The sequence below is a fragment of the Nicotiana tabacum genome, chromosome 20 (assembly GCF_000715075.1).
Source record: "Nicotiana tabacum cultivar K326 chromosome 20, ASM71507v2, whole genome shotgun sequence".
Taxonomy (NCBI): Eukaryota; Viridiplantae; Streptophyta; class Magnoliopsida; order Solanales; family Solanaceae; genus Nicotiana; species Nicotiana tabacum.
In genome coordinates, this window is record NC_134099.1 from 157,130,084 (window position 1) to 157,150,171 (window position 20,088).

Genomic DNA, 20,088 nt, shown 5'->3' on the forward strand with positions numbered 1-20,088 from the left:
GTGAGGGTAAAACTTTACCATCCATTGTTTCCAACTGGTATGCTCCTTTTCCCGCAATGCCACGAACTTTGTATGGTCCTTCCCATGTTGGACTTAGCTTTCCTGAGTTAACAGCTTTTGTAGATTGGAACACCTTTTTAAGCACGAAGTCCCCAATTTTGAAAAATCTGAGGCGTGCTTTCCTGTTGTAATATCGTTCTATTACTTGCTTTTGTGCTGCCATCCTTATCAAAGCAGCTTCTCTTCTTCCTTCAAGTAAATCTAGGCTAACCCGCATCTCTTCATTATTGGATTCCTCCGTTGCCTGATCGTACCGTGTGCTTGGCTCACCTATTTCAACTGGTATTAAGGCTTCCGTACCATAAACCATCGAAAATGGTGTTTCTCCAGTGCCTGTTTTGGTCGTTGTACGATAAGCCCATAGTACTCCGGGTAACACCTCAGGCCAATTACCTTTTGAATCTTGTAACCTCTTTTTCAAGTTATTGATAATAACTTTGTTAGTTGATTCCGCTTGTCCATTCCCCACTGGATGATATGGCGTAGAAGTTATTCTTTTGATCTGCCAACTTCGAAGAAATTCTGTAACTTGTGCTCCAATGAACTGTGGTCCATTGTCACATACGATCTCCTTTGGTACTCCAAAGCGGCATATTATATTTCGCCATATGAAGTCTTTAACTTCTTTTTCTCGTACCTGTTTAAATGCCCCTGCTTCTACCCATTTAGTGAAATAATCTGTAAGTACAAGTAGAAATTTTACCTGACCTTTTGCTTGTGGAAGTGGACCTACAATATCCATTCCCCATTTCATAAAGGGCCAAGGGGCTAAAACAGGATGTAGTAACTCAGCTGGTCTGTGCATATTATTGCCGTACCTTTGACATTTATCACATTTGGACACGAAACTGGTTGCCTCTTCTTCCATCTTAGGCCAATAATATCCTGTGCGAATTAACGTTCTTACCAGTGACCGTCCTCCTGCGTGATTCCCACAATGTCCTTCATGTACTTCTCTCATGACATATTCGGTTTGAGAAGGGCCGAGACACCTTGCTAGTGGTCCGCCAAACATCTTTCGATAAAGATTACCTTGATATAAACAATATCGTGCAGCTTTTTTGCGAAGCGCGTAAGCCTTTCCTTTGTCATTAGGCACGGTTCCGTGCTGTAAAAAGGCAACAATTTCATTTCTCCAATCCCATGTTAGATGATTAAAATTTACCTCGTTTTTGTCAGGTTCAAGAACGGAATGAAATAGATGTATGACTGAAGCATTTGTATTGTTTGCCACGTCTGCTGCGGATGCAAGGTTTGCTAAAGCATCTGCCTCTACATTCTCATCTCTTGGGACTTGCACTACTTTCCAAGTTTGGAATTGCTTTATTAACTCCCGTACCTTTGCGAGGTATTCTTGCATTCGTGACTCTCTGGCTGTGTAAGTCCCCAGCATCTGATTAACCACGAGTTGAGAATCACTCTTGATTATAATCTGTGTTATGCCGAGTTCTCGTGCCAATTCTAAACCTGCAATTACAGCTTCATATTCTGCTTCATTGTTAGTTATAAAATGACATTGTCTAATGGTCTCACCCGCAGGTGGTACGAGGACTATTCCTAAGCCTGCCCCTTTTACATTAGATGAACCGTCAGTGTATAAAACCCAAGTCCCCGGGTTCGCACCATTAAAAACTAATAATTCTTTTTCTGCTTCTAAATGCATCCCCTGGCTAAAATCAGCCACGAAATCAGCTAGTACTTGAGACTTTATAGCGGTCCTGGGTTGATAAATAACTTCATATTCACTTAGTTCTATAGCCCATTTTGCTAATCTTCCTGAAAGTTCATGTTTATGCAAAATATTTCGAAGCGGAAAAGCAGTAACTACAACAATGGGATGACATTGGAAATAAGGTCTTAACTTTCTAGATGCCATGACCAAAGCTAATGCTAATTTTTCTAGCTGTGGGTATCGTGTCTCAACTTCCAATAAAGACTTACTTACGTAATAAATAGGAGATTGTTTACCTTGGTCCTCGCGGACTAAAACAGCACTTACCGCGACTTCAGATACGTCCAGATAAATGAGAAGTTTTTCCCCTACCTTCGGTTTTGCCAACAACGGTGGTTTTGACAAATAATTTTTCAAATTTCTAAGGGCTTGCTGACAATCTTCATTCCATTCAAAATGATCTTGCTTTTTAAGTGCAGAGAAAAACTTAAAACACCTTTCTGAGGATTTGGAAATAAATCTCCCCAAAGCTGCAATTCTTCCCGTTAATCGTTGTACTTCCTTTTTATTAGTAAGGATATCCAGGATTTCTTCTATTGCTTTGATCTGAGAAGGATTCCACTTCAATACCACGGTTAGAAACAAGAAAACCCAAAAACTTACCTGATGCAACTCCAAATGCACATTTTTCTGGGTTGAGTTTCATATTAAATTTTCGCAAAATTTCAAAAGTAATAGATAGATGAGAAATATGATCATGAGATTGCTGGGTTTTGATGAGCATATCGTCTATATATACCTCCATTGTTTTCCCTAAATGTTCTTGGAACATTTTGGTGACCAACCTTTGATAGGTTGCCCCAGCATTTTTGAGACCAAAGGGCATTACTTGATAACAATAAGTCCCCCTGTCTGTGATGAAAGAAGTTTTTTCTTCATCACCAGGATCCATTTTGATTTGATTATATCCTGAGTATGCATCTAAAAAACTTAAAAGTTCATGACCTGTGGTCGCATCAATTAGTTGATCTATATGTGGTAAGGGAAAGGAATCTTTTGGACAGGCTTTATTTAAATCAGTATAATCTACACAAACACGCCACTTACCATTTTTCTTGGGTACAACCACCGTATTAGCTAACCAAGTTGGATATTTTACCTCATGGATTGATCCGATTTTTAATAATTTTTGGAATTCATCCTGAATCACCTGGTTCTTGAAAGCACCTTGTTTCCGTTTCTTTTGCTTTATTGGTGTGAAAGAAGGGTCCTCGTTGAGTTTGTGAATCATCACATTTGGTGGTATCCCTGTCATATCAGCGTGGGACCAAGCAAAGCAATCTAAGTTAGCTTTTAAAAATTCGATTATCATACCTCGCATGTTCGTGTTTAAATTAGCCCCGATATAAACCTTCCGTTCAGGCTGTTGATCAAATAACATCACTGCATCAAGCTCTTCAATAGTCGTTTTGATGCTTTCATTCTCTTCAGGTTCTTGAATTGTGTCAGGCCTTGAGTCCAAATCTGTTTTCTCTTGTTCAGTTGAAGTTTGATCTTTTTTACTTTCAACTGTTTCCTGTAATTGCTATTTTGCTTTATTTGTGGCGCTCGTACTTGTTACAGCGTTGACATTTCTGGCCATCTGCTAATCCCCACGAATTTGACAAATTCCCCATGGTGATGGGAATTTGATAACCTGATGCAGGGTTGATGGGACAACATCCATATCGTGTATCCATGGCCTTCCCATGATCATATTGTAGGCCATTTCCATATCAACTACCTGAAATTTAGTTTCCTTCACAACACCCATAGCAAAAGTTGTTAGTATTACCTCACCTTTTGTTACTACACTTGAATTGTCGAAGCCTGACAAGGTGTGCGCCTTGGGTAACATTTTGTCTTCAGCTTGCATTTCCCGCAGTACCCTTAGTAATATAATATTTACAGAACTTCCTGGATCAATCAAAACTCGCTTTACATTAGTATCATATACAAGTAAAGATATTACCAGTGCATCATTATGTGGAGTTGTCACTCCTTCGTTATCTGCGTCATCGAACGAAATGCTTTCATTGTCAAGGACCTGCCGCACCCGTTTCCCGTGTGTAATCGTTACCTTAGAAACCTTGTTGGAAGCTGTGTAAGTTATGCCATGAATATCTTCTCCCCCGCTTATGACATTCACTGTCCTCTTGGGTGAAGGAGGTTGTGGTGGTTCTTGTCTGTTTTTCATATAAGCTTGTTTTCCTTTCTCACTAAATAACTCAGTGAGGTATCCTTGCTTCAATAAATGATCTACTTCACTTTGCAGGAATCTGCATTCTGAAGTTTTGTGCCCGTGATCGTTGTGAAATTCGCACCAATGATCCGGATTGCGTCTACTTGGATTTGACCGCATTTCTTTCGGCCAGCGTACCTTATCTCCCATGCTTCTTAAAACAGCTACGAGCTCGGAGGTAGAGACGTTAAAATTATATCCACCGAATCGTGCCTTTAAACTCCTGTCATCATCACGTGATTCTTGTCTATTCCGATCATTCCTGAACTTTGAAGAAGAGCCAGAATCCCGGTTCCTTGACTTTTGATCGTATTGCTGGTTATCTTGCTTCGACCGTGTGTCCTTTCCGGCGGGTCCCATATATGGATCGTACCTGTTTTTACCTGATCTTTTTTCGGAATCTGACCTTCGGGTACCGCCCCTTTCTTCATGATGGAGCTTAGGTACGGTATCTTCTTCGATTCGCAGCTTCGTGCTATACCTGTTGTAAACATCATTCCATGTAGTTGCAGGAAATTCTCTAAGACTTTCTTTGAGTCGTCTCGTGGCTTCAGAACTTTTGTCATTTAAATTACTTGCAAAAGCTATAGCAGCCCAATTGTCTGGCACACGAGGTAGAGTCATTCTTTCACGTTGGAATCTATCAACGAAGTTTCTAAGCAACTCCGAATCCCCTTGTTTGATTTTGAAAATATCTTCCATCCTTTTCTCAACTTTTTGTGCTCCCGAATGTGCTTTAATAAAAGAATCTGCAAGCTCAGCAAAAGAATTAATAGAATTTTCAGATAAAAGAGAATACCAAGTTAATGCACCCTTGGTGAGTGTTTCTCCAAATTTCTTGACCAATACTGATTCAATTTCTTGTTTGGTCAAGTCGTTGCCTTTCACGACGGTTGTAAATGCAGTCACGTGGTCACGTGGGTCTGTAGTACCATCATATTTCGGGATGTCAGGCATTTTAAATTTTTTCAGAATTGGAAGGGGAGCAGCACTAGGCTTCCATGACTGTTGTGAGTATTTGTCCATGTCTACTCCTTTTATTACAGGTGGAACTCCAGGGATTTGTTCTATTCGCTCATTTTGTTCCTTCAGCTGTTTCTGCAAGGTTAGTACTAAATTTTGCAAATATGAATTATTTAAATTACCTGGTCCCCCTTCTTGTGGTTCACTGGGGGTTGCTCCGTTTCCAGAATTATCAAGACCAGAACGGGGGTTCTCCAATGTATTATTATTAGGAGTCGGTGTAGGTGGCGCAACAGGCAATCGACTAACAAGTGCTTGAAGAGCTTTGCCGACTTGTGCATCGATTAGCTTTTGCAAAGCTTCAGTTGTAACTCCTTCAAAATGTTCAGATTGCTCTTGTTGATTAGCACGGGATTCAGTAACAGGAGTGCCTTCACGAGATTGACGTGGTGAATTTAAAGGAGAGGGAACCACGGTATCTTGATTTTGATGTATTTGATTCTCATGGTTTCCCAATGTGTTGTTACTGTTGTTGTCGGTGTTATTGTTTGACATGGTGACGATAATAGATAAGATATAGCTTAAAAGGAAAGATTATCAGATTTCCGGTAACGGAACCAATTTGTTTAACCAAAAATCTGAGTCCTTGGTCAAAGCTAAAAGAGAAATTCGGGTTACTGATAATCAGGAGACAAAAAATAAAATACTTTTGAGAACAATGGTAGAAGGTAAATAGATAAGTATTTCAATGAATTCTCAATAGTATTCCGTGTCCTTACAAATGATGATACTTCTTCCTTTTATAGATCATTCTAGGTAAAGGAATAAAGCCTCAGCTTTAATGATATAATCATGAGCAATAAATGACATTAAATAAGCCGTTATACAATCATTCCTATTAAATACCAACTTTATAACGTATCAGACATTTAATAATGAATTTGGACTCCTTTCTGTCATCTGATCCTTGCTTTCAATGCCTTCTAATCCGTTGGCTGTAAATAATTTAAATTGGTACGAGACTCGTATCTATACGTCGTCTCGTGCTTATTTAAATTCTTCTTCCCGTGGCTGTTTTCACCGTGCCTCTTAGTCAATTGCTGTTCTTTGACCATTCAACTAATCCACGTGTCATGCCACATCATTTTAATATAAATTCAGTTTTTTTCCAATACAATACTTATGGCCTCCACCTTAATGATAAGGCGCAAAATATTCACTGGCTTGATTACATTAGACAAAATAATAGTTACTTTAGCCACTATTATCTATCTTAGAGTGACGTTTTCCCCTTTGCCATATGGAACATTTGGAAAAATAGGAATGCTAATAATCACAATAATACTTCTCACAAACTACAATGGACAACAATTATTAACTTATCTCTTGAGTATAAGCTCATGACTGAAAAATACATTACAAACTCCCCGCACAAATCTATAAAGGTAATAATGGCACAAGCCACAACAAGGTTGGCTTAAACTAAATATAGATGGTGCCTTCAATGCTGATAAAAGCCAAGGTGAAATTGGAGGAGTTGTCAGAAACCATGCAGGCCGCTGGATAATGGCGTTCACCATGAAAGTGACCACACTCTCATCTGCTCAAGTGGAACTTCAAGCTCTACAGGAAGGCCTCCAGATGGTTATCACCCACAACCTGCTTCCAGTAGAAATTGAAACGGATGCATCAGAAACAATAAATATGATTGAACATGACCACCCTACTTACACAAGTTTAATTTATACATGCAAGTTGTTACTTCTTCAAGCGAGGCAGAAGGGGCAGGTAACCCTCAAGCATAGCTTCAGGGAAGGAAACGTAGTTGCATATGTTTTGGCTAGGGATGTACTCATGCAGTCCAACATAATTAAGCTTTGTCTTTTGGCTACCCCACCTGAACCGGCGATGACATAGTATCAAAAGGACATAAAGGGCTTTTATTCTGTAAAAATTACTTCTGCTAATATATGCACTAAGTTGGTTGCGTTAGGGAATATTGATGCCTTAGAAGGCTGTAGTGCAAATGTAAGCGCCAATTGCGGCAGTATGGGTTGTAATATGTCAAAACTTGACACTTAGTTATTATTAATATATTTTCTACTGTTAAAAAGAAAACCCTTCTTGATGGTTGCATAATGGTTGAACACTAATACAGAGATTCTTTGTAACAACTGCTCATTGAATGTTGTATATATGCTCCAACCAATGTCGTCCTTTAAAATCTTCGTTCTCAGTTCCAATTTGCCTTCAGAATTTATTCAGCACCGATCACATGTTTGTATTCGATGTTAACTATTTGCTGACTCATATCTTACATGTTTTCAGTTTCAAGTGTCATCTCGTCATTTATCCACCTGTCGCTAATCAATTTACCCCATATACCTAGTAACTAGTCCTCCACCTTCCACATGACAAAAAAGAAAAAGGAAAAGAAAGAAAAAGCATACAAAGTAGCAGGAGAGAACCGTGACTTATAGCATAGACTGGAGACACTAATAAGAGAATCTAACACATAATTTATGTCGCCCCAATTTCTATTGGTCCTCTCTATGTAGTAATAAGAAAATTTAAATAATGTACTTTTTTATAACATCATCATATTAAGATGACATGCAATTATAGATAACTGCCAATATGAGCCTGTCAATTTAATTATCTAGACTATATATAAAGTAGCTAGTACATAATAACTTGCTATTATAGCTAGCTAAAGTATATTACTACTGTAAAATTTCGTTAAACCATCGGTATTTAAGTTACATTGACTTCCTTTTAAAAGTAATATATAGTAGGAGAGAATTAGGAAAAGAAGCAAAAAGTGAAAAACAAACTGAGAAAAAGAAAGAACAATAATTACATTAATGGCTATGCTTTTTTTGCACCAAGGAATTTTTTGTAACCACTAAATTCTGATAGAGAAAGAGAGAGTATAAACTGTTGACAGAAATATTTGGTTGCTCTATTAATTACATTCAAAAAACCAATAAATTATTTATATGTATTTAATGAATTTTATAACATAAGTATAAGATTCTGGTCGAAACTGCTGGGTTCTATCCAACCCGTAGCTGAACTCTAGCTCCGCCTCTGATATTAATTACAATTGATAAGGGGATAACTAATCAAACTGCTCTTTCGAACTGGCCTACGCGGGAAGTCAACTAAACACCATTGAGGATATTGGATAAAATAAGAATAAATGGGACACCTTAGTGTGCTTGATATATGATATAAAATATCTTTCGAAAATGTTGAATAAAAGACATTTTTATATTGTTTGGCTATCAAAAAATTATTTTCAGTTGAAATATTTTCTTCAAGATGGCAGAAAATGATAAATTCCTCACCTTTGCGCGGAAGCCATTTTACTTCAAATTCTTTGTGAACTCTTAACTTCATATTATTATTTGACCAGCACATACACTATTGTCAATCTTTAATACTAAAAATTTTCATCAAAATCACCATTGAATTCGCTAATTTTATTATCAACCTCTAATAAATATACTTTTTGCAAAATATTTTTCACTCTTCAATCAAACACAGAAAAATATTCCGGGATTAATTATCCTGGGATCAGTTATATATCTCACTCTATACCTATAGAGATAAAAAAAACACTACAATTGCGGGATAATTAATCTCGGGATTAGTTATACCATAATTTTAACCTAATCAAATATGAGATAAACTCATCTCAAATTTAATCCGGAATTAATTATCCAAATCTATGGTACCAAACGAAAAAACAAAATTATCCGTTAAAAGTCAAATGTCCCAGAACCAAAGCAGTAATGACAATGGAGCTGTCTTTGTGACTTTGTCATCTGTGTCCGTGTATCAGAGGGTGGCAGTTGGAGGAATTAAAACTTATGCCAAATTGGAAAGCAACATGCATTTACGTAGTAGAAGATAACGGTTGAGCTTGAACTGGACCTACCATATGATATTGTGCGAAAAAGTGTGGAACTTTTGCTACTATATAATTGGCTCAAATAGCTTTGCTTCTTGCATATCTAGGGTTTTAGAGTTGAAGTAAAAATGGGTTTATCAGCTCGTTTTCTTGGGTGTTTTCTTTTGATTGTTCTCTTTGTTGATTGTGTGGTGTTTGCTGATGTCAATGGAGCTGAAGATGAGAAGTTCCTCCTTGGACATAAACGTCCAACGTATGGGAAACGTTTTGGACGTGGGATTTATGGTAAGGGTTTTGGAGGTGGAGGTGGATTAGGAGGTGGTGGTGGTCTAGGTGGTGGTGCAGGTGGTGGTTTAGGTGGAGGAGGTGGGTTGGGTCATGGTGGAGGTCTAGGAGGTGGTGGTGGACTAGGTGGAGGAGGTGGACTTGGTGGGGGTGGTGGTTTTGGCGGTGGAGCCGGAGGAGGACTTGGTGGAGGTGGTGGACTTGGTGGCGGTGGTGGAGCTGGTGGTGGAGGAGGCCTAGGTGGAGGTGCTGGAGGTGGTTTTGGCGCAGGTGGAGGTGCTGGAGGTGGTTTAGGTGGAGGTGGAGGCGGAGGCTTTGGTGGTGGTGGAGGTGGTGGTATTGGTGGTGGTGCTGGTGGAGGGTTTGGAGCTGGTGGAGGTGTTGGCGGAGGTGGTGGTTTAGGAGGTGGAGGTGGTGGCGGCTTTGGTGGTGGAGGCGGCATTGGCGGTGGTAAGCATTGATCATCGATCAATACCACCTTCTTGCTTTACATATGTATAAAAGCTAATGCTGCTCGGTGGGCCGGGCCTGAACCGGACCGGACCGGGCCCGCGGTCCTAACGGGCCTGGTGGGCCTGGTGGGCCGGTCCTGGGTGGGCCGGTCTTGGTGGGCCTCTGAGCCCGTCACGGGCTGGTCTCCATGGTTGAGCCCACGAGCCCGGGACCGTTTGGCCCGGGACCGGCAGGCGGGCCTGGGCCGGTCCTGGCGGGCCTGGCGGGCCCAACGGCTATTTTAAAAAAAAAAAAAAAAAAAAAAAAAAAATCAAACGGCCATATTTAAAATCTAGCCGTTTGGGCTGAAAATATGACCGTTTTTTAAGTTAAAAAAATGGCCATTTGGCCCCCAAACTTTATTTTAACCCCAAACTTTATATAATTACACTTTTCCCCATTTCTCAACTATAAATACCCCCTCATTCTTTCATTTTTATTCACCAATTCATCAATATCTCTCAATATCTCTCAATCTCTCTCAATCTCTCTACTACAATTACTTAATTTATTGTTGAAATTTCGTGAAAAATTGTGAAGTTGTTGAATTGAAGTTTTCAAGTGTTCAACGATTTTCAATTTTCAAGAAGTTGTTCGGCAATCCGGTAAACTCGTTTCAACTCTTACGTTTTTATAATATATTTTTGTGTGGTTTAGTTTGCATAATTATAATTAATATGGCATTTACTTTGAAAAAAATGTTTGGTAAAGGAAAAGATAAAACCGGTGAAAGTAGTGGCCAACCAACTACCCTTCCCCGGCTCCCCGACCTAGAAAAGATAAGCAAGTTGAAAGTAGTCGCCAACCTAGACGTCCTCCTCCTTCCGTAATTCTTGATAGTGATCACCCTTGTTTTCAATTTACCGATAGTGAATTTTATCATAATGTTGCACCAGGTGATAGATTAGATGATGAAATTATGAATGCTCTTTATCCTAATGAAACCATCTTAGAAAATAATGAGGAAAATGAGGATGATGATGAAACTCAAGCACCGGATTTAGATGATACACCTACTAGTCCTCTTAATAACCCAAGTGATGCACCGGTCGACCCACCTGTAGAAACTCCTACTTTTAATAGAGAACCTGCTAAACGCTTAGAAACATCATTAGTTTGGAATTCAATTGGGTTCATTATATTAGAAGAGTGTTTAATCCTACTTATAAAGGTTGGCCTCGCGCAACAGTTAAGAGTGATATTTATAAATTCAAACATGAATATGAACAATATTTGCGTTATTTATTTACTCATATACCTAATCGGATTTCTATTACTACTGATATTGGTAGAAGTGGTAATGATTGTGATTACCTAACTGTTACAAGTCATTGGATAGATGAAGAATGGATAATGCAAAAACGCATAATTGCATATAGAATAATTAATTCGCGTCACACAGGTAAATTTATAGCTAACACTGTTGCAGATATTTGTAGATATTTTTGCTTTAGCGATAAAATAATGGCAATTTCAATGGATAATGCTTCTAGTAACACCAGTGCTATAGGCATGCTTACAACAACACTAAATCCTGCATTTACTAATATTTTCCATGTTAGATGTATTTGTCATATTTATCATTTAATTGTCGGTGATGGTATGCGAATATTAAACATAGAAATTGAAAAGGTTAGAATGGCTCTTAATTGGCTTTTTTATTCAAACCGTAGAAGTAGACTTAGAGAGTATTTTAAAAAATGTGATGAATATGGCCTTAGAGAAAGAAAGGTTCCTAAACCTTGCCCGACTAGATGGAATTGTATGTACGAAAGTTTAGTAGTAGCATATGAATATAGAAACCCAATTAATGCAACGTTTAATTCTCGGGTAGGTGGTGAAGATGATGATGAAATGCTTACCACTCAAGATTGGACTAATGTTAAAATTCTTTTAGATTTTTTAGAACATTTTCAAATTGCAACAAATGCATTTTCTGGGCAATATTATCCTACTATTTCAAACTGTTTAGTTTATATTGCAGCACTATCTGATTTGTTTGTTGAATTTAGTGAGGGTGGGGATATTTATGAACTTGCTATAAATGAAATGAAACAAAAGTTTAAAAAATATTTTTTTCCTATCCCTCCTATTTATGGTCTTGCTGCAATGCTAAATCCTACAATGAAATTGGGAGGTCCTCATTTTTGGTATTCAAATATTTATAAGGCTTTAGATCTTTCAAATGAGGAAATTGCGACACTTGCAGATGCAAAAGCTTCAATTAAGATTAACGCTCAAACAGTTTATAATGCTTATCAACTTGCCTTAGAGCATGCTAGGCCAACTATTCCAACCCCTACTTCGTCTAGCTCACAATCCTCTAAAAGAGTTGCGGGCTTAAAAGCTCTTAAATCTTGGACGGAGTTCAGGGGGTCTCAAGGTGAAAATTATGATGAAACTTCACATCTAAATGAGCTTCAAGTTTATTTGTCTCAGGGACTTGAAAAGGAGAATCCAGACGGCTCTTTTGATCTTTTGGAATGGTGGAAGGCAAGGGAAAAACATTTTCCTGTTCTTGCAAGGATGGCTCGGGATATTTTATCAATTCAAGCTTCAACTGTTGCATCAGAGAGCGCTTTCAGTCAAGCAAGACTGCAAATAGGTGATCATAGAGCGTCTATGAGGGATAGCTTGGAAAAATCAGTATTGTTTAGAGATTGGATCCGCTCGGAAAGAAGAAACTTTGGAATTGCAGAAGCACAACCGGCGATAGATGAAGCTTATGAAGAAATGATAGCGGAACTTACGGAGGATTCGGCTTCGCCCGGAAGTGGTGATGAACAAGCTTCTTTTCCACCACCACCAACGCAACCTCCTCCGAACCTTGAAGGATTTATGAGATTTGTTAGAGATAATACATAGAATAATATGTAACTTGTATTTTGGCACATCTTCCTTAGTTTTTTTCCTTCTAATGGTGGTATTAGTACCTTGTTGTGCTCATTCCATTGGGGGAAGGATGACTAAGAAAGATATGTCATTTTTTGGTAATAAAATTTATTGCTTCTACCCATGAGCTTCTTTTCGCAATATTTCTTTGTCTATACTTAGAATTATTTATATGCTACAATATATACATAATATACAATATATATACTACAAGAAAATATATTTATAAGATACAATATATACATAAGATACAATATATATACTACAAGAAAATATATAAGAGAATATATATACATAAGATACAATATAATATACTACAAGAAAATATATTATGCTACAATATATACATAATATACAATATATATACTACAAGAAAATATATAAGAGAATATATATACATAAGATACAATATAATATACTACAAGAAAATATATTATGCTACAATATATACATAATATACAATATATATACTACAAGAAAATATATTTATAAGCTACAATATATACATAAGATACAATATATATACTACAAGAAAATATATAAGAGAATATATATACATAAGATACAATATAATATACTACAAGCAAATATATAAGAGAATATATATACATAAGATACAATATAATATACTACAAGCAAATATATTATGCTACAATATATACATAATATACAATATATATACTACAAGAAAATATATTTATAAGCTACAATATATACATAATATACAATATATATACTACAAGAAAATATATAAGAGAATATATATACATAAGATACAATATATATACTACAAGAAAATATATTATGCTACAATATATACATAATATACAATATATATACTACAAGAAAATATATAAGAGAATATATATACATAAGATACAATATAATATCAAGAAGTGATATTTATGCATGACAATTTAGTGTTTTACTATTGTTTTGTTATTTTCTTTTTCGTCAAGCACTTTAATAATTAGATATACATATATACTACATATTAATATAGCCATGATACTACAAGAAATTGTCTTTAAAAAAAAAAAAAAAAAACCCGCTAGGCCCGCGAAGCCCACGAGCCCGGCCCGTTAAGCACAGGACCATGTGGGCTTAGGCCCGTCACGGGCCGGTTCCACCCATTAGGCCCACGAAGACCGGGACCGCCAGGCCCGGGACCGCCAGAGCCCGGGACCACGAAGCCCGGGACCGCGAGGCCCGGCCCGTTAGGCCCACTAAGGCCCGGGCCCGGGACAAAATACAGCCCTAATAAAAGCTAAGAAAGTGATCAAAGATATTATGTACTATAGTTGTTTTGTGAAACTTGTTAAAAAGGAGTGCTACTTAAACAAAAGTTTGCATTTGTATCTTTACATTAAAGTGGTTTTGTTCCTTAAAGTTTCTTTACATCTTGCATGTAAAGCTTGTGGACAATTGTATTATCCAACGATATCAATAAAAATGTGGCTTTCCAAGTGTGTTAGATTATATTCTCTCTTCTAAAAGCTTGTTGGAAAGAAAGAATCACAAAAATACATATAAATGATACAAATATGTGAAAGATATAATAAATCAAGAAGCTGTTCTTTAATTTAGTGAATCAAAATCCAATAAACAAAGAGTCAATCCAAAAGAAACACCCCAAACACAAAGTTACACCCAAAAAAAGAAGAAGGAGAAACTGCAAAAACAACAATCTTGTTAAAAAATCATATACATAAAAATGATACAATAGGAAAGGATAGAATATAACAAGATTTTTTTTTTTTTTTTGCAAGAAACCATAATAATAATTATGCCTTAGTTTCGAACAAATAGCCTAGACACGACAAGCAATGTTTCACATACTATGTCCCAATACAAACTTCACTTATAACAACAACAACAATAACAATAATTCGAACTTTAGTACATAAAATTCTAATATCTAGATACATATTCGAACTTTAGGACACGATATCCTAAAAATTGTAGGCTTGCATACAGACAAGGATTGCGGTGCAATAAATGGCTACATATACAAATAAATATAAATTAAATTGGACTACTGGACTCCTCAGTAACTGTTTAAGGTGGATCCTTGTGTTTAATTGATTCAAATTGGGCCGCATTCACTGCTTCTGAACTTCGGGTTTATTTGTAACACCCCATATTATAGACAGAGTTCCACATCGGTAAAACACAAGAGGGATGCTGGGTATATAAGTTAACAAACCTTAGATCCATAGTGACGCAATTTAAACCCGTGAGGGCCTAGGCCCAGAGCGAACAATATCACTAGCGGGCTGGGGTGTTACAGATGATATCAGAGCCAGGTTTGTGTCAGCCTTGCCGATGGTGGGTCAAAGTTCAACTGAGTTTAGGCAAATCCCGGTTAGGCGGGGCAAACCTCAGTGCTGAGTCTAGGCGAATCCCATGCGGTGGGGCAAACCTCAGCGAGGACGCTGAGTCCATAAGAGGGAGTGTATGTAACACCTCAGACTATAGACAGAGTCCCACATCGGCAAAACACAAGAGGGATGCTGGGTATATAAGTTAACAAGTCTTAGACCCTAGTGACGCATTTTAAATCCGTGAGGGCCTAGGCACAAAGCGGACAAAATCACTAGCGGGCTGAGCTGTTACATTATTGGGCTCCAACATTTTCTTATTCTTTTGTTGAAGGTGTACTAATAATGCCAAACTATGCCTTATACAAAGACACACACGGACGTAGCAAATATAATCTGAGTAATTCTGCCTAGAGTCGAACCACAGAGAATTAACCTATTAATTACTTTTGACTGATTTACTAAATTCACCGAATCATTTTCCCCAAACTTTGTAATTCACAATTGATGATATTTCTAACAACTAAAGTCTGAAAATAATTAACAGCTGAAAATTAACTATGCTTGATGTGTAAACAGTTGGAATAAGGTCTAAGGTAATGGTTTCCCCCGTTGGTGATTTCCTTGGTTATACGTTTCTTATAGTGATGCCTTAGTTGTCTCTATCAATCAAGAACTCTCCGGCTATCATAAATCTCTCTCAAGCAATTATGATAATTTAGTAGACGCACTCTCTCAAGCTACGCTAGCTAGATTCACATTACCATTCTTTTAGATTGGACCCGAGGTATCGTTATCTCTAATCCAATCTCTAAACCCTCGGTTATGACTCTCGTCTATACTGCGGGAGTGATGTTATTCCAACAACTACCTAAATATGCACTCTCTCTCTCTCTCTCAAGAAGATACATAATAAATAGGAACGGATAATTGAGGGTCCTTTCAACTAACCACAATCAAAACGTAGATGAACAAATAGAGATTAACAACCAATTCAAACTATATTAATATAACAACCAAGTCATCCCTCAACGGGTTTCACCAAAACCTTAGATTAAAGTATTTAGCTACTCATGACAACGTAAAAATAAACTACGAAAATATTCATAATGGAAAATTGCAAGAAAAAATAAAAGAGAATAAGAACTATGATGTTTTGGGTGATCTCTCACACGTGTTCTTCTTGCAAAAGAAATCTCAAAATAAGCCTTCCTTCTCTTGGTCAAGTTTCCTACATCTTATAAGGGTTTTACAAAAGTTTTCCCGAATTGACACTTTGGCTCCTTAAATTTCTGGACTGTGAACATGCCGCCGTGGCGTCGACCGCGGCGCTGACCGCGGAGAACACTGACTCCAACCACGGCGCGGACCGCGGTGGCAACCGCGGTGAGTATGATGGGCCATTTGTCTCCGCGTTCTTCTCTTTTTGCTCTTTTGTGTTTGGGTACTTCTTGAGTGGGTGTTTTCTTTACGTTATTGCCTCTAAGCACTTCATGTTGCTTCCTCACATCTTATATTCCCTGCGAAACCAAATAGCATTAATTAAAGCATTTTATTGGCAACTTACATTATAAAACAACAACAAAGCATGGACAATTATGGTGTATATAACAACTATATAGCCTATTATCATGTACCCTTCCTCTTGCCTCACTGATCTTCGAGTTATTTTACTTTTACATTAGTTATCACATGGACTCAGAAGCGGATGCAGTGTTGTAGTACTTGGTTCATCTGAACATTCGCTTTACATCTAAAAATTAATTTGAATTGTAACAAATAGTACCTCTGAGCTCATAATTTTAAAAATACATTTCAATGCTAATTAGTGTCACACCTCCTTTTTTCCGAGGGGATATGTAGTTTTTTCAATTAAAGTAACATTAATCGAAATAGAATTATTTATTCAATTTCAGAGTCGCCACTTGGAATAATTATGGCTTCCCAAGTCACCGGTTTATTTTAAAATTCCAAATCGAAAAAATTTGACTCTGTTTTAAAGTTTACGAAAACCAAAAGACCGGGTAAGGAGTTCTGTTAACCCAGGAGAAGGTGTTAGGCATTCTCGGGTTCCGTAATTTTTAGCACGGTCGCTCAACTGTTGATAATTAGCCTAATTATCTAATTTATTACACATTTAAAACTCATTTTGCATTTTTATCTTCTAACCGCTTTCATTTAATTTGATCACCTCTTAGTGTTTATGAAATTTATTTGAACAAGTCGCGATGTCGCACACTCGTTGTTTTTTGTGTACATTGCAAATCGCGTCACGTGAAACGCACCCGCGACTTACAACATGTTTATTTTATTATTATTTGAAGTTGAGGTCAAGTCGCATGAAATGCACACTTGAATTGGACTTGCGTATCGTGACCATGCCATGGGAACCGTACTCATAATCACGATGATTTATTACCTATCACGCCTAAAGCAAGTTACTATGTTTAAAATTATTTATTTTCCTAAGGTTTGAGGTTACATGGGGAGGTCTAGAATTATAGATTTATTTGTCGACAAGGTGACCAAGCTAAATTCGAGCTATTGGCGAGTTAATACTTCACTGGTCATCTAAATTTATTTATATGTTTGATTACGTTTGGGGCAACTCAATTTCAAGAGAAGATAGTCAATCAATAATGAAAAGGAAATCTAACAACGTGAACAACATTTACATCATTGCTTATTGGATTCTGATGGGTCATATAAGAGGAGTAAACGGGCCTATGTAGTAAGCCCAAACTCTTCCAAAATTTGGATTAATAAAGCTTGCATGCAAAAAAAGGGGGGTGACACAGTTACCCACAAAAATAAAATTATTTATCCTTGTCTATTCATTTATTTTTTTACCCATAAACTAATTACATTTCCTACCCATAGTAGTTTTTGTGGGGAATTTTTTCTTTATTCTCCAATTCTTTTTTATTTCTATGCTTCTTTTCTTTTCTTTTTCTTTTCTCCTTTTCTTCTTAATTTTTTCTTTTTTCCTTTTGTAATTTCATTTAACTTCTTTTTTTATATTCTTTTTCTTTTTATAGTCTAATTTTATTTACCGTTTTCACTATTTTTTATAATTATTTTATAATATTACTAAAGAAAAATTAAATTGTGTACTAATTAAATGTAGCTAATACAACCAAAAAATATTAACCAACATATGATACCAGTATAGTATATAGATATACCAACAAGGTATACAATTATATGTAAAGAGTTAAAAAAATTTTAATTCAATTATTAAACTGAAATAATATCAGTTGTCAATAAAAGTTTCAAAAAATTCTAATATATATATATATATATATATATATATATATATATATATATATATATATATATATATATATATATATATATATATATATATATATATATATATATATATATATATATATATATATATATATATATATATATATATATATATATATATATATATATATATATATATATATATATATATATATATATATATATATATATATATATATATATATATATATATATATATATATATATATATAGTATATTGTATACTATTACAATATACTGTTACAGTATATTTCATATTATTACAGTATACTATAACAATATATTGTATACTATAATAATATACCGATGAAGTATAACTATATACTCCGATAGTGTATTGTATACCATAGTGGTATACTATATAGCTATCATCCTTGCATTAGTAGAATGTTGACATTACTCCGTAGAAAAAAAAAATCAAAAATTGAAGGACTTATGTGGAATAAGCATATAGGACTTTAGTAATAATCCACAGTGAAGGAAAAAAGAAACTGATGTTCAATATTGCTGGAAAGTTCTTGCTTACAACCCTCCTACGTCGGATAGTCTCATCTTGATTTGTGTTTGAATTTTAGAAATAGAAAATTTGTTAATAAAGAGTGTTTTACCTTTTCTAATGGATTTACTTAACCGTAAATACAATTTACTAGATTGAATAAGTTTCAAACACTGAATGATTAAAAATATTGAATCCTCCCTTAACTTTTCTCTTTCACACACTGTGGGTTATAGGCCGTTTTTAACCAAGGCGATGTTAGCAGCAACATGGAGTTGCATATTTTGTCGTTCCAAAATATTGTATTCATAAAATACAAACCTACCACACTAATAGATATTATCGATACAGTTGGAACTTGAAGCTATCATTAGATGAGTACGTTCCAGCAGCTTCCAAGGTAATCACAAGATTCACATATCCAACTAATCAACTGAAGATTAGAGCTGTGTGGCATGGCTTTGACTTACCCAACTAGTTGCTATGACAGGCTTATCGAGTGAGTTAATCACATGGATAGCATAATTACAATCAATTCAAGTGAGCAAAGGATTCTGGCTTTCATCATTCACAGCACCAAACAAGCAGAAACAAACCATGCATAATGAAGTTAACTAAATTTCGATCTACTAATTGACAGACTAATCACAAGAGAATCAGCATATGAATACAATAAAAGATCAGGATTTCATGGAAGAAATAGAGAAATTAGTTCATTTATACCAAAAACAACAACTCAAGTTTACAAATGAGTACCTGATTATTGCAAGATAGACAAAATAGAAAATAGATCTCTCAAGTTGAAAAGTGCAGCAAGAAAACACAGCTTAAACAGTAACAACAAATAACAGTAGAAAATAACACATAAAAGCTTCAATCTTCAACCCAGAAATCCTTGGAAAAATCCAGTAACACAGAAAATTAAAGCAGCAGAAGACCAAGGTGGTTCCTAAATCTTCATTTTTGTCTTTTGTATTAAAATGGGCTCTCAGAGTGTGTTTTTGGAGAGAAGATCAGTATGAGAGTAAAATGGAAAAATCTCCAGTGAATTCTGTGAGTGTCTTTCGTGTGTAGGCTCTTTTTTAGAAGAATGCTGAGTGTCATGTGCACAAAAGAGAGGGAAATGTACCCTCCTTAAAATTCAGGAAAAGAGCATCTTTCAAAGCCCCCTTAACTTTTATTTTTTAACCCTTTTTAATCCAGATTTGACCTAAACTCTTTATCTTGTTGCATTTTAGACCCTATCTCTAGAACCTTCTCAAGCATAATATTCTTTCAATTTCAATTCCTAAACTACCCCGAAAGATCCTTGTATTTACCCTCCTTTCGCTTAACCTTTTCTTTACCCAAAATTGCTGCCTTCTTTCTTAACATCATTAATCAGGAATTAACTAAACT